General features: G+C 43.4%; 1 long non-coding RNA gene and 1 pseudogene across 1 annotated transcript; one reads left to right on the top strand and one right to left on the bottom strand.

Moving 5' to 3' along the window:
• The first annotated feature begins 1,088 nt into the window (after positions 1-1,088).
• LOC119917037 lies at positions 1,089-3,981 on the top strand (annotated as a pseudogene).
• Positions 3,982-12,302: 8,321 nt separating this feature from the next.
• Positions 12,303-13,354, bottom strand: LOC119917085. Its single transcript, XR_005447217.1, has 2 exons — positions 13,244-13,354; positions 12,303-13,079 (listed from the first exon to the last, which is right to left on the bottom strand). It is a non-coding gene; the product is annotated as an uncharacterized LOC119917085 (long non-coding RNA).
• Between the last annotated feature and the right edge of the window lie 1,528 nt (positions 13,355-14,882).

Raw genomic sequence — 14,882 nt, 5'->3', positions numbered from 1 at the left:
AAGGAGCAGCGGCAGCTGTATCCTCCCACCAGAACTGCAAGATTGGTTCGCGGTTTCGGGCTCTGTCCCACATGTGACCTTGCTTGTGTCAGAAGGTTATGAGTCCCATGATTTAGGACCTATGGTTAAGGGAGCATTACAGATACCAAACTGGACACAAACACATGATGCAAACTACACATTTCCTCAGATAGACAATGCATGAGAATAACACTGACAGCAGTCGATGAGGGAATAGCAGAAAAAGTGATAGTTGATAGGGGACCACAGGATAAGAAACTGCCTCTATTAATGATGGTAACAGACAGGCACAGAGCATTATTGGATCAAGTACCTCAGGAACTGTGGTCAAAACACAAAACAGATGTAGGACTAGTCAAGTCAGCACAGCCAGTAAAAATAAAACTTAGAAAAGACATCACATTGCCATACCAAAGACAATATCCACTGAAACAGCATGCTTTGGAAGGAATCAGACCTACAATTGAGGGTCTGATGAAGGCAGGGGTCCTGGTCAAAACACAGAGTCCCTGTAACACGCCGATCTTCCCAATTAAAAAGCCACATTCAAATGATTACCGATTGGTTCATGACCTAAGACAAATAAATGCCATTGTAGATGCAGAAGTACCTGTCGTTCCGGACCCACATACCTTGCTCTCTAACATCCCACCAAACACACAATGGTACTCAGTGATAGATTTGTGCTCAGCATTTTCAGTGTGCCACTACACCCAGAGTCACAGTACTTGTTTGCTTTCACATTTGACGGTCACCAGATAACTTATAGCCGCCTACCACAGGGTTTTGTTTCGAGTCCGTCAATCTTCAACAGAGTACTGGCACAAGATTTACAACATCTAGAGGTAGAAAGCACTGTGATTCAATACGTGGACGACATTCTCATATGTAGTTCATCAGAACAACAATGTGAGGAGGATACCATGACGATATTGTCAGCATTGGCCAAAGGAGGGCACAAAGTTAGCAAGGACAAACTTCAATTCTGTCAGACGGAAGTAGAGTATTTAGGTAGAAAACTGAGTGGAGACAAGAGACTGATAGCCAACTCACAATAGAGGCTATAGCTAAGATACCAAAACCACAAACAGTAGGACAAATGCTCTCATTTCTAGGCATGGCAGGGTATAGTCGCTCGTGGATTTGCGATTACGCAATAAAAACAGCTCCATTACGAGCTATGATAAGAGCAGCAGGTCAGGCAGTCAAATCAGCCCAGTTATACTGGACTGAGGAAGCCGAAGGAGCCTTCCAAGCACTAAAACAGGATTTGCGTTCTGCTCCAGCACTGGGCAATCCAGACTATTCTAAACCATTCCACCTGTATGTAGCTGAGAGATCAGGGTTTGCGAGTGCCGTGCTAATGCAAGACACACCAACAGGTAAACAACCACTGGCATATTACAGTACAAAACTGGATAACATTGAGATGGGACTGCCACCGTGTTATCAGGGATTGGCAGCAGCAGTTTTTGCATTCCAAAAAGCTTCTTCCTTGACAATGGGACATCCAGTGATTTTGTATACGTCTCATCAATTGCATGCTCTGCTCACCAGTCCTCGATTTGTTCTAACCCAAGCTAGGAAAACAGGATACGAAGTCATCCTGTCTGCACCAGAACTCACTATCCAACGGTGCAACATAGTGAATCCAGCAACACGTATGGTGCTGCCAGTAGATGGAACACCACATGACTGCATACAGGTAACAGACACGTTCATGAGAATACGCGAGGATTTGCATAATCAACCAATCCCAGCTGATTTGACATTCTTTGTTGATGGCTCTTGTTTCAGAGACGCCACAGGTAATCATGCAGGATATGCAGTGGTACAGCTAAACAAAGACAATACCTTCACAGACGTTCAAACCACCAGTGTGCCTCAACCATGTTCAGCACAGTTAGCAGAAATCAAGGCTCTGACAGCAGCCTGTAAGCTGGCAAAGGGAAAGCGTTTGAATGTATACACAGACTCAGCTTATGCATATGGAGTGTGTCATGTACATGGCAACACTTGGAAACAGAGAGGGTTCTGCAGAGCAGATGGAACTCCGGTAATACATGGAGAAGCCGTCTCTGCATTATTAGAAGCAATCCATGAACCAACCGCAGTAGCAATTATAAAGTGTCCAGCACATCAAAAAACAGACACTCTGATAGCTCGAGGTAACAACCAGCAGATGAAGCTGCTAAACGAGCCGCAGTAGGAGAAGTTATGGGTCCAATGGTAGCAGTTGAGGATTGTGAACCACTTACAAATTTGTCATCTCTCATTGCAGCACAAGAAGCAGCTGACGTGTATGAGAAGTCCATGTGGCTAAAGAAAGGGGCCAGACAAGTAACTGAGGATGGTCCCCAGAAAGGATTATGGAGGGGTCCACATGGCCATTTTGTGCTGCCTATTTGTTTAACACGCTTTGCTATAAGGAACGCTCACGGACCAGATCATTGTTCCAGGGGACAGGTACTTAGGCGCATACAGGCAGTATGGTGGTCACCATATCTGGCAGCCACCGTAGATAGGACATTGAACGAATGTCAGGGTTGCGCTCTTTTCAACACAAGAAAGTCATTCTCAGCCCCTCTGGCTCACATACCAGCGCCAGATGGTCCGTTTAGACATCTTATAATAGACTATGTAGACATGACAGAGAGGGTGAACAGAATGAGGTATATCCTAGTAGTAGTTGACAGATTCAGTAGATGGATTGAAGCAACACCAACGCCAGCCCGGACTATAAGTCAGTGGCAAAGTTCTTATGCAGGGAAGTTTTTCCACGATTCGGCTTACCAGACAAGATCAGTTCAGACAACGGACCACACTTTGTAGCACAGGTCATAAAGACAATGCTCCAAATGTTGGGCATTAAACAAAGATTTGGGTGTGTATATCATCCACAATCACAAGGGACAGTGGAACGAGCTAACGGAACTTTGAAAGCAAAACTAGCTAAATAATAGAGGACAGCAGAGGTAAGTTAAAATGGTAGATGCTCTTCCGCTAGCACTAATGGCAATGAGATCGCAAACTAACAGAATAACGCATCTAACACCGCATGAAATGTGCACTGGGAGGCCAATGCCTGTCCCATACTTGAGAGGTCCATATGAAGGGCCATCTCTTGAACAGTTAGAAAATGAGTTTTCAAGTTATGTCCAGCATTTAACTAGAATCCACAGAACTATCTTCCAACAGGTCAAAGGAGCCACTGAGGAAAGAGACGCTGCCATACCAGAGCGCCAACAAACAATACGCCCTGGTGAGTGGGTGTACGTCAAGGTGTTCAAAAGAAAGTGGAACCAACCCAGACGAGAAGGCCCATTTAAAGTTGTCCTTGCCACACCATCAGCCTTAAAAGTAGAAGGTAAGAACGTTTGGTTCCATCTAAACCACTGCTGCAGAGCAAATGAGCCAGAAGGAGCAACTGAGGCAGTCAGAGGAGGAAGGCACACGGGATCCGATGGGGACGGTGACACCGCCCCGCAGGGAGCTAGACGATCCCAGAGCCCAGAGGGAGACAGACAAAGGAGCGGTGAGCCCGCCCTGCAGGGGGAGAGACGATCCGACAGACTGGCCGCCAGACGGACCAGCATTAGACGAACCAGTGACAGCGCAACCAGTAGTGGATCCTTACCTCCAAGAGAAGATGTCACAGATGCAGATAGTACACCCCTTGATTCAGCAGGACAGTCAGGATCAGATAGAGATATCCATGAATCAGAAGAATCAGGTGACTCAGGTTCAGAAGGAGATAGAGCAGAACAGGAACTGCAGAAACCCGCCAAGCTTACTACCAAGTCCCTACGCAGACACAATCCCAAGACCAACACCAAGCCCAATCACAGAGTCAGGACCAGGGTCAGATTCAGGTTCCAGTACAAGAGCAACCCCAAGGTCATGTACAGGTTCGGGTACATACGCAAGTCCGACAGAAAGCGGCCCAGAAGCAGGACATGAAACAGGAGCAGAAGGAGAATCAGGTTCAGAGCGAGACAGTCCCTATGCGAGATCAGAAACAGAACCCGAAGAAACAGACCCAGAAGAGGGACAGACAGAAACTCCAGGACAGACAGCTGGTGATGTGGATAGCAGTGACAGCAGTCCTAGTACTACTAGCATGTCAGATTCCAGATATGATTCCTCAGAAAGAGAACGGTCCCCCGAGACAGGGACAGATGATTGAATGTGCACTAGCAGTAGCAACAGTAGCGGTGCAGGAAGGTAAATGGCCAAAAAGTGACAAACTAAATTTGACTTATGTAAGAACAACCACGCTAAAAAAGATTCTGACTCAAGGACCAGGAGGTCACATATTAGAAAACCAGCCAGCTGACAAACAATGCGAAGCTGAAGGAGTGGTGGCAATAACGGCAAGCTGTAGTTCCAACAGGTGTACAGATGAAGTAACAGGAACAACTGTAGATAGGCAACTAGCCCGAAAGCTGATTAAGTCCCAGCCACGCCAGCAACGAAGGGGACTGACAGATGATCAGCCAAAAGCAACGTTGAGGCCTAACAGACGACAACCCAGGGTATTACAGAAAACCAAGTCCAGTATACAACAGACTAGAACCACACCGAGAGTAAAACCCATGATACAGGGAGAAAATATGTTTCGTCAATGGCTACAATATTCTGCTCAGCAGGTTAGCTCTCAGTCCTGCATAGCCTGTTACAATGGCAGGAGAGTCCCTCAAATATTGCCCATAAGTTTTGATGCGTGCCAACACCGTAATGATTGTTTTGCTTATTGCATGCTAAGAATGATGGCAAAGAAACTTGATGGATGGTCACAGAATAGAACTAATTGTCCATCCTACATGGACCCTTTATTGGAACATTGGGTACCACAGACGGCCGTCAGAAATGAAAGCACAGTATTCCCATTTTGCATAGTAGACACTAAGACTATGATGGTTAATGGACCAGACGCTAAAGTACAATGTCACCGCAAGCGAAAAGTAGAGAATGGCAGATCAGTACTTGCACACGATAAATGCGATACAACTGCTAAAGCTAAGTTTCAATGCCAACAGGTGGTGACAGATTACGCTCCATTTAGAGTTCGACGAAATCAGAGTGATACCGACATCCCCATACCGTTCCTAGGTGGAGGCACGTATGCTATGGCAGACGTTTTCTGGTTATGTGATGACAGCGATCGCTTGAAAGTAAAGCTGCCACCACATTGGACTGGGATATGTGCTCCAGTCATGGTAACAGGACAGATAACAGTGCTCAGTCAAGAAAACATAGCAGAATCAAAACGTATGGCTAGGAGCTTGAAGCTTGAAAAAGAAGACAAGGTGTATATAGCTTGGAATCAGGAACCACGTGGTGTGCCGTCAGACCATCGAGCGATAGGAGAAGATTGGATTGTATCAGGACAAATAGCAGGGTCAGTTCCCCTACTTGGCCAAGCCATAAATGCACAATACATAGCGCGAAACAGTCGTTGGATATCCTATCTTTGGTGGAATCATCAAAGATACGTAAATTGGACAATCTCAGCCATAGAAACTGTCCGTGAGCAACTACATACTACATCACTGATGGCGATACAGAACAGGTTCGTACTAGATACAATGTTAGCAGAAGAACAGGGTGTATGTAAATACTTTGGAGATGAGTGCTGCACAGTAATATCCATGAACACAGGACAAGAAGGGAATCTTACTAAGCTTTTGGAATCACTAAAACAAATGAGGGATGAACAGGTTAAACACTCAAATTGGAACACGAAACAGACATCCATATGGGAGTGGTTTCAGAACATGTCCTGGATCAAAATTCTCCAAACAATAGGAATGGTAGTTGGCTCATTAATTTTGATAGCTATGGTGATCATGTGTTGTGTATTCCCGTTGATCAGGATCATGATAGGCAGAATGATGTCATTAGTTGTAGGACAATATCCGCTCCACATCTACAATGATGTGGATGTAGGGATAGAGATGAGGCCCATAAAAGTCGGGAGGGAAGTTTCATCAGCATACGAAAACCCGGCAATTCCATCCGCGCCGCCTAAACCACCTTTGAGTGAGAATGAGTACATCATCATGGATCAGGACATTTGGCAAATTCAGGAATAACATTGAATCAAAATGGCAGACAACCAAAAACCAAAACGAAGTAGAAATAGACCAGGTAGGAGAAATAGAGGGAAAGCCCAACAATATAATGAAAAAACTACAACCCCTTTTAGACATGTTACCATATGGACCGGTAACACTAGCAAACTCCAAAACAAAATTACAACACTATTACACGTCAGTTCAGTCTAAAGATTACCCCTTGTTGCCTCCACCCTACAGATTTTGTTTAACTGCTGTTAGTTGTGAAAGATGGACAACAAGAGTATATCAGGAAGCTACAGGATTAGTTGTAAGATGTAGCAAGCTAAAGCTGTCATATACCTACGAGCTAGTAAATAAGACCTATTGCATGCCCCTAGTTACCACAACAGAGAAGGAAGTAATTAGCATTCAGGCAGGTACCACAACTTTGTTTACAACCTACCCAGCATTGACAAGACAGGGCAGTGATCATTTTAGGCAATTGTCAGAAAAATGTGAGTCAATGCATAGACGACACTTGTGTCTACGTCTCATACACACAGGAAAGAAACCCACTACTAATTACCGAGCCTGCCCAAAACATAACGTTGTGCCAGTAGAGGACTAACCGTCTGTTATTCTTTTAATAGATACAAACATGGCTGAAGGACAAGGAAATGCCGGAGCAGGCAACCAACCGAATTATTCCCCTCAGTTAGGGCAGAGTCAGGAAAGTTGGGAGTACTGGAGAAGCCAGAATTATACACTAGGGCCACAACCTCAACCCAGGCCACCATTGCTCAGCAATTATCAGATTACTCAAGCCAGCACAGGATTCACTGCACAGTCGGTGCATGAGGAGCGTCCACTGCCACCTCCATACTCATGGTCTACCATGGAACCTCACAGTGCGCTGCCATCAACGTCAGGGTCATGGCCGCCAGTTATGCCGACCCAAGGAGGGTTTGGGCTGCAACCACCCCCAGGATCCATGCTAAGGCAACTACTCACCCAACCAACGCCACACTCTTCAGACCAGATGTGGACAGCGCCAGTTCCACCACACTCACAACCACCAAACCCACCGGTTAACTGGAATCAAGTTGCACCTCCACGTCGCATTGATGAACCAGGGGACGTGACATCCCAACCATGTCGTCATGTCAGAGAATGGCTTGCAGAGCAGGAAGCTCATCAGAATCTCTTTATGACCTCAGAGGGATCACTTCAGCTCCTTGATGCACAAGAAACTCCACCCCCTGACTGGCATGCAATACCACGTTCTCTACCCAGTCTACAGCGTTTCGTGAAGTTTAGATGCCGAGACAGAGAGGGGGAAGATGCACCAAGTCAAGTTGCGGATCCATACAATCCATTGGTACCACTAGCCGACCTGGCAGCAGGACAAGCTGCAATGGGGATCACGGAGCAACAACGACTCACGCCTCTGCTGACACACGTCCACGCTCAGCCTCCCCACACACCTCAGATATGAGCCTCACTGATGGATATTCTACGGACTCCATACATCAATATAGTCCAACCACGCCGGATCCAAGACCACAGGCTCCAATGCCACTGCCATGGGAATCTCCCACAGTTCATTCTCCTCAACAGCCAGGCGATGACGACGCACCACGCGATGAGCAACACAACTTCCCGGAGGAGATACGACCCCTTAGACGAAGTGCACGAATTCTGGCCTATTCCCTTGCCACATCTACAACCCAACAAACACCTGATGATTCCACATCTACAACACAACAAGCACCTGATGATTCTACATCTACAACACCACACACACCTAATGATTCTGCATCTCCAACACCACAAGCACCAGATGATTCCACTCCAGGGAACGTTTCCCCAGCCACCACTGATGGGGATCCTGATTATTGGGGTAAGATGCCTCTGCAGGAGTTCAACCAACTCCTGAGTGAGATGCAGCCTGCTCAAATCGCCGCCCGCAGGAAAGACAGACGCCGAGCTTTGGGCCGCATAGCAACAAGACTCCGTCAGCAGACGGGACAACTTCGCAGAGCACCCGCCAAGCAACACGACCTTCAACTCTTGAGAGAATGTTGTAACACCCTACAAACCCGCTGTGAACAACTGCAGACACGCTGTGAGCAACTGGAGAAACGCTGTGAGCAACTGGAAACAGCAATGTACATCGTCCAAATGAAGTAACTGTTCCTCTAGGGATGGACATTTTTAGTCTCATCACTGGAAGTTTTTACATATATTTGTTTGTTCTATGCAGTCAAATTTATGCTTGCACAACATATTATAGCAAAAAAACAGCTCACGCACATAATCATTTCATGCACAGAAGTTTTGAGCTTGCTTAACCTTATGATAGCCAAAAAACAGCACACGCCAAAGTAACTAGTACACATTTTTTATGTAAGGTCCTGGATCCTTGTGCACACCTGTACACATGTTGAACCGCTGAGTCTCGGGCGGTAGGCACTCTAATGTCAATGATTCCCCTTGACCAGAACAAGGACATATTTGATTTACATTTTCCTTATTTCTCGTATTAAGATACAAGTGCTGTTTGGATCCGGATGCAGATATGTGTTGAACCAAAGATCATGGGTGGTACTTTTATTGTCACCTAATTCACACTTAACATGGCCTTGAAACTTAAGTTTCAGTGACACCCCATGATTCAAAAGCACTACTTCACTTAGTATATTGCCAATATGCTGCACAACACAAGTCAAGTTGGAGGATCCACGTATTCAGCTCATTAGTGTGCTATCTACGTGTTGAACCAGTAATCACGGGATAGTAGGTCCCATTTATCTGTGCATTACAGTGTAGGTGATTGAATGTGCGGCCTCACAGCCGCAAAGGAGGGAAGTGTTGAATAAGGCCTAAAGATCATGTAGGCCTAAAGCCTAGATTGATTGCATAAGGCCTAAATCCTAGATTGATTGTTAGGTTCTTTTTCTATATTTATACACATTATCAATGGTTTGCAATATGTTATAACTACTGAGTGTTTCACTACTGAGTATTCTTTTAAGTGTGAAGTCTGACTACTGAGTGTTTCACTACTGAGTGCTTACTACTGAGTGTATACCTACTGAGTGTTAAAAGAGTGAGTTTAAACTCATATTTTATTCTTATATTCTGTGTGTTTATCATACATTATTCCTATACTCTGTGTATTCATGAACGTGTGCTTTTTTAATGAGCAGAGGAGCTGCTCAGGCCGCGCAGGCAAAACCTAGCCAACCGTAACCCGCTCATTAGAAGCAAGGCACATGCAGTAAGTCACGTACGCCAGGGCTGAGATCATCGCGAACTGAAGCCAAGAATGAGATCATGACATGTTGTGATTTATGGCGCCTGGTACGGCTAGGTACTGCATGCAACCAAGCTCTGCGCTGCTGAAAGTTAACTTGTATGAGACAAAGCACCCTCATGGTTGGCATTGCTAAATCATGTAATTGTTCATTGAATCACGTTATACATGTATGAAATATGTTATTCCTTATTAATTCTTTTAAAAAATACGATTGTAAGTGTTTAAGTTTTAATGGTGTCAAACTATGCCTGTATAACTTTTAAAAAAATACGGTGGAGCTGAAGTTGAAACATATTGGTGGATTTCTAATCCAGTAATGTAAAAAATATATAAAGAGAGATAAATGGTAACAATAATTACATATAATAACAGCTAAAAAGTGGAAATTGTAACATTAATGAAAGGGTTAATTTGGTAAAACAGTACAAGAAAAAGGCCACTAGATGGCAGTAGAGGATAAGAAATCCACCAAAGGGGAGGAATGGTCAGCGAACACCATAGGAGGAGTTAAGGAGTAACGCCCACCTAGAAGGAGGAGATAAGGAGGAGTTAAGATGTAACGCCCACCTGAAGGGAGGGACAAGGTGGAGCTTAAGGTGAATATAAGGCGATGTTCGCTGACCACCAACTCGGTTCCATCCTGAGACCTGCAGGGATGTTGCTCGGGTTTATCTGTCCTTTATTGGAATAAACTCTTTTGCACCGACTCTTGACCGTCTCCAGTGAAGTTTTTGACTACGCCGTCTTTTGACTAAAGAAGAAATCTAATAGAGTAATTTTATTGAGTTTATTACGTTGGTTAGGGTAGGGACCAGGTCTTTTACTGGCCCGGCCGGTCCTTATTTCCGACCCGACACTCAGTGACGGCGTTTTTGCACCATCATTCTTGCTGTCAGGTTGAACTTACTCAGCTGCAGCAGAAATGACAACATTGCCCTTGTAACACATACTACAGGTTTTCATGAAAGTACTGATCATGTTGGTGATGCAGGGGTCTCAGAAACTCATGTAGCAAATATGATACATAATCTGAAATTATCCGTCTTTTTAATTATATAAAGTACTGTTTTCCTGATTCAATTGAAATCTGTTTTGTTTGCTAGTGGTACAAATATTTATAAGAAACACCTTGTCACCAAATCAAATTCCTGTATGTGTAAAAAGTACTTGGCAAAAAAACTGTTTCTGAGTCTGATATGCTGTGAAATGTTGCATCCAATGATATCAAACACTTTGGGTTTGTTTTTTTATTTAACTGAAAACAGCTTGCAAATAAGACTAAGATACATTTTACTTTACATAGTGAATAAATAATACACATTACCAACATCAACATAATGAGGGGTGTTGGTAGTACAGCCCACACAGCAGTAACAGCAGTTTGTCAGCCAGCACATGTTTTACTCACCAAAAGACATCTATGTGTGAATTTCCACACCCTGTTTAACGCAATAGACACCAAGAAGCATCCAGCCTCAAGGTTAGCACAATGTTCTCATTGTGGTATAGACATTGAGACGCATCTCATTGTCTATACCACAATGAGAACATTGTGCTAACCTTGAGCTAACCTTCTTTCTGCTACATACAAGAAAGAAGATTAGCAGTTCACAGCCCAACCAGTAAATGGAAAATAGATGATTGACTGGTTCCTGTTCAAATAATACGAACTCATTAACACAAACCTCCCCTCTTTAAAGACTGGGTCATGAGGAGTATCACTTCTTCAAAATGCCCCTTTTCAACAATTTAATGCATTTGAAAATGTGTTTGGCCCTTTCATTTCTGGCCCAAAAGAACTAAGAACAAGACAGCAAAAGTGAGAGAAATAAAAGGACACAGTTTGTCGTATGTTGCTTTTTTTTGTCAGAAAAGTGGATCCTAGCATCTAAATATTTAATTATGCACCCACAGTGTATGCATGAGGGGTGTGTGTTGAAAAGCATGAGTTGGATGGATTTTTCATCATAAGTGTTAGACAGGAGGGTTCCAGGACAACAGTGCACAGTTTAGGACCTCTTCATGTGATTAAAACTCTATTAATGGATTTGTTGGCTGCAGAACAAGTTGATGCCATATCAACTTTATATCTCACATGTTTTGTTTCAACGTGTGAGATATAAAGATGATATGGCAAATGTGTTAGTGAAGAGCCTGTTTACATATCCAGCTCATATGGAGCAATATTAGCATTTATCCATCTGGTTCTTTAGCTAAATGCACCATTATGCTCACCAGCTAGTCATATTACATCATACATTGATTATTTGTCCTGCCCTACAAAGGCAAAATAGAACGTAGAATGAGTGTAGAACTGAGAAAACTTTAACGTTGTTTTGTTGTACAGTCAAATGAATTGTAGGTAGAATATTGGAAATGCGGCATATCATTGTTTTATAATATATAAAGTGATTTTTCTACATAAAAATCTTGATCTCAAACATGACCTTTGACCCTAATTTGAAAATGAATGTACTCTGCCTTTGCATTGCCTGCAAAATAACAAGGCATGTTAAGGTAAAAGGCATTAACTTCCATTTGATCATTCGCTTGGTAGTTGATCCCTATATAAAATGATATAGGCTTAAGAGAATATAAACTTTTATATAGTATAATGTAAATGCGAATTAATTACATGTAGGCCTATTTGAAGGTCACAAAGTTGCATTACCACCTCAAACATCATTATGTTTTTTATAATTCCATTGTCGTATTGATTTGAAACAAAACAACCCTATTAAATTTATATTATTTAATGCAAAATGCAGACTTCCTGCTCAAATTCTCTGGATGAATTCCAGAGTAGGATCCTGAAGAGCAACTCATGTCATGGATTTATGTCACGGTTTGAGGTGAACGCAAAGCAGGAGAGAACCCAAATGCACGACACTGGAGAGCAGACATACAGTTCAGGGGATTTTAATCCAAAACAGCATGCATGAACAAAACTCTCAGGTAGTAGAAACTGGCAAAATCCAAGTCCAGAACTGGGCTGCGAGCCCTCGGAGGACAGAATCAGTTTTTGGTCTCAGCACCTGGACGACAAAGAAAGATGATATGCACATGTTTTGCACAGAGTTTATGTCTAACAGGCCACGCCTACAATAACTTGGTATAGGAAGCTACAGATTGGCTTATAAAAAACCAAGTGTATAGTTGTTTTTGACTCGTCTGATTTATTAAAATATTTTAAACAAATTTGATCTACAGCAGTGGATGGTAGTTAATATATATCTAAATCTTCATTTTCTCCATAAATGTCCACATTTTCTTCAACAAATGGCTGGGTTACATTTACATAGTTCATCATCACTGCTTCCTTCTTTTTTTGCTTGTTCTTCTCTGTTGTCCTACACTGAAACAGACCACTGTGGCCTTTATAGAATTTGCATCGGGGCCAACTTCCTCATAATTATGATCTTCATCATCACTGCTTTCTTCTTCTTTTTCTTCTGCTTGTTCTTCTTCTCTGTTGTCGTTTACACTGAAACAGATCACTGTGGCCTTTATAGAATTTGCATTGGTGCCAGCATCCTCATAATCATGATCTTCATCACTCTCCTCTTCTTCCCCTCTCCCTGCTTCCTCTTTGAGTTTCCCCTTGGTGCATACTGAATCAACATTCACATAGTCCTCCTCCTTCTCATCATCTTCACAATGGTTGCTGCCTCTGACAGACACTGAAACACAAGCATCAGGACAAAATGTTTCATGAATGTCAGAATCAAATCTTTACAAGCATTCAAGCACAAACATTGGGTGGAAGTGTATTCTGAGAAATGAAAAACAAAACAGAACCAGTCTTTTTTTATGTCATGTACTATTTTTCCTGGTGAGCACACACATTGAGTTTGGACGAGGGTTTCTGGCTGCTTGGCTCGTCGTCTTCTCCTGACAACCAAACAAACCACCAAGACCAGCAGGAGCAGCAGCAGACCCCCACGTGCTACTGAGGAGACCAGTGGCAACAAAGGCACTATAGGAGAGAGAAACATTTTAACTTAATTTAATTTTCCATACCATCATTTTACCATAGAAAAAAATAATGTACAGTAATGCAACCTGCATCCATTCGTTCCCTTATGATTTGAAAATTATACTGTATATATATATATTATAATTATAGTGCTGACTCACGTTAACTTTGAAGCGCTTGTTAAATCCGCTCGTTAAATACAATGTGCCCGTTCCTTGATTATTTATATTCCTTTAATCTGTAAGGGTCCACCAATCAAAAGAATCAAAAGAGCTTTTCATAAAAATTAATCCAAGTTGTGAATCCTGTCATGTGAAGTCCATCACTCTCTGTCTGCTAACTTCTCTCATCCTGCACCGTGTTGTTGTTTTCGATAGTTTGCTGCCTTCAAAATAAAAGCGCATAACCGTCTGTCAGAGCTAGATCAAATAAATGATGTGTATTTGATATTATTCTGTTTGAAATAAATAAACTGTTTGACAGTAGTTTCAGTTTTGTGCAAAAAGAATTAAAGGCCTGTCCCATATGGACACCTGTCCCAAATAAAGGCAGGGTCAATTCAGTGATTTTAGCAAATAAAAGCCCAGGCTATTATTCAGAGTTTTACGGTATACATATATCGTTATTTACTTTTCACTTGTCTTCACCTTAGTTAGTAAATAAATATTTCACTTCAATCACAGGTACGGTGTGTGAGTGACCCGGGTATAACCCCAAGTCCAGCACACCAGCATTCACCAGATCGTCTGCGTGTCTTCCGTCCCGCTTTGTTTGTTCTCCCTCGCTCTCACAGAACCACTCTAACCTGCCTGCCAGTCGCCTGCCTGCTCACCTGCTTCACCCTCACAGCTTCAGCTCAACCACCTCGCTTGGTTTTCCCTATCTGGACCTGGATCGCTCCCTCACCCCCTTTTGACTAGTGAACTGTTATCCAGCTCTGTCGTGCTTTTGGGTCCAGCTCTCTTGTACACACACATAACAGTACGATCTGGGCAACATGGACCCAGCTGACTCTGATGCCGATAACACCTCTGTCCACAAGGCCCTGTCCAGTCAGTCCTTCTGGTGTAATGAATTTGATATTTCATCAGCACCAACAGCATATCTGCTCTTGACACCCCCGCTCTGAGTTCCATTTCGTATGTGCTGGATCACCAGCCAACTTTTTTTCCCCGACCCACTGCTTCCACGTCTCCCGAGCTAAGGCCTCCATCACCTCCCAGAGCTGCAGTCGACGGACCCATGCAGTGATTCCTTTTGAACGCGACCGTTGGATGAGAGCTGGAGAGTGCCTGTACTGTGGCAGACCTGGGCACCGCATCGCCCTCTGTCCTGTTCGGCCAAAATAGCAGACTCGCCAGTAAGAGTGGGGGTATTGGTGGATCACAGCACAGTTATTTCCCCATCTCCCATTCGTATGCAGATTCCAGCAACAACATAATTTTCCTCTTACTAATAGATTCTGGGGCTGACGACTGTTTCCTTGACAGAGAATTCGCTTTAAGAG

Source organism: Micropterus salmoides, unplaced genomic scaffold (genome assembly GCF_014851395.1).
Source record: "Micropterus salmoides isolate LMB-PRFRI ecotype aquatic unplaced genomic scaffold, ASM1485139v1 Ms_hic_scaffold_10, whole genome shotgun sequence".
Taxonomy (NCBI): Eukaryota; Metazoa; Chordata; class Actinopteri; order Centrarchiformes; family Centrarchidae; genus Micropterus; species Micropterus salmoides.
Note: the sequence above shows the minus strand (reverse complement) of the source record. Positions and strands in the feature narration are given on the sequence as shown.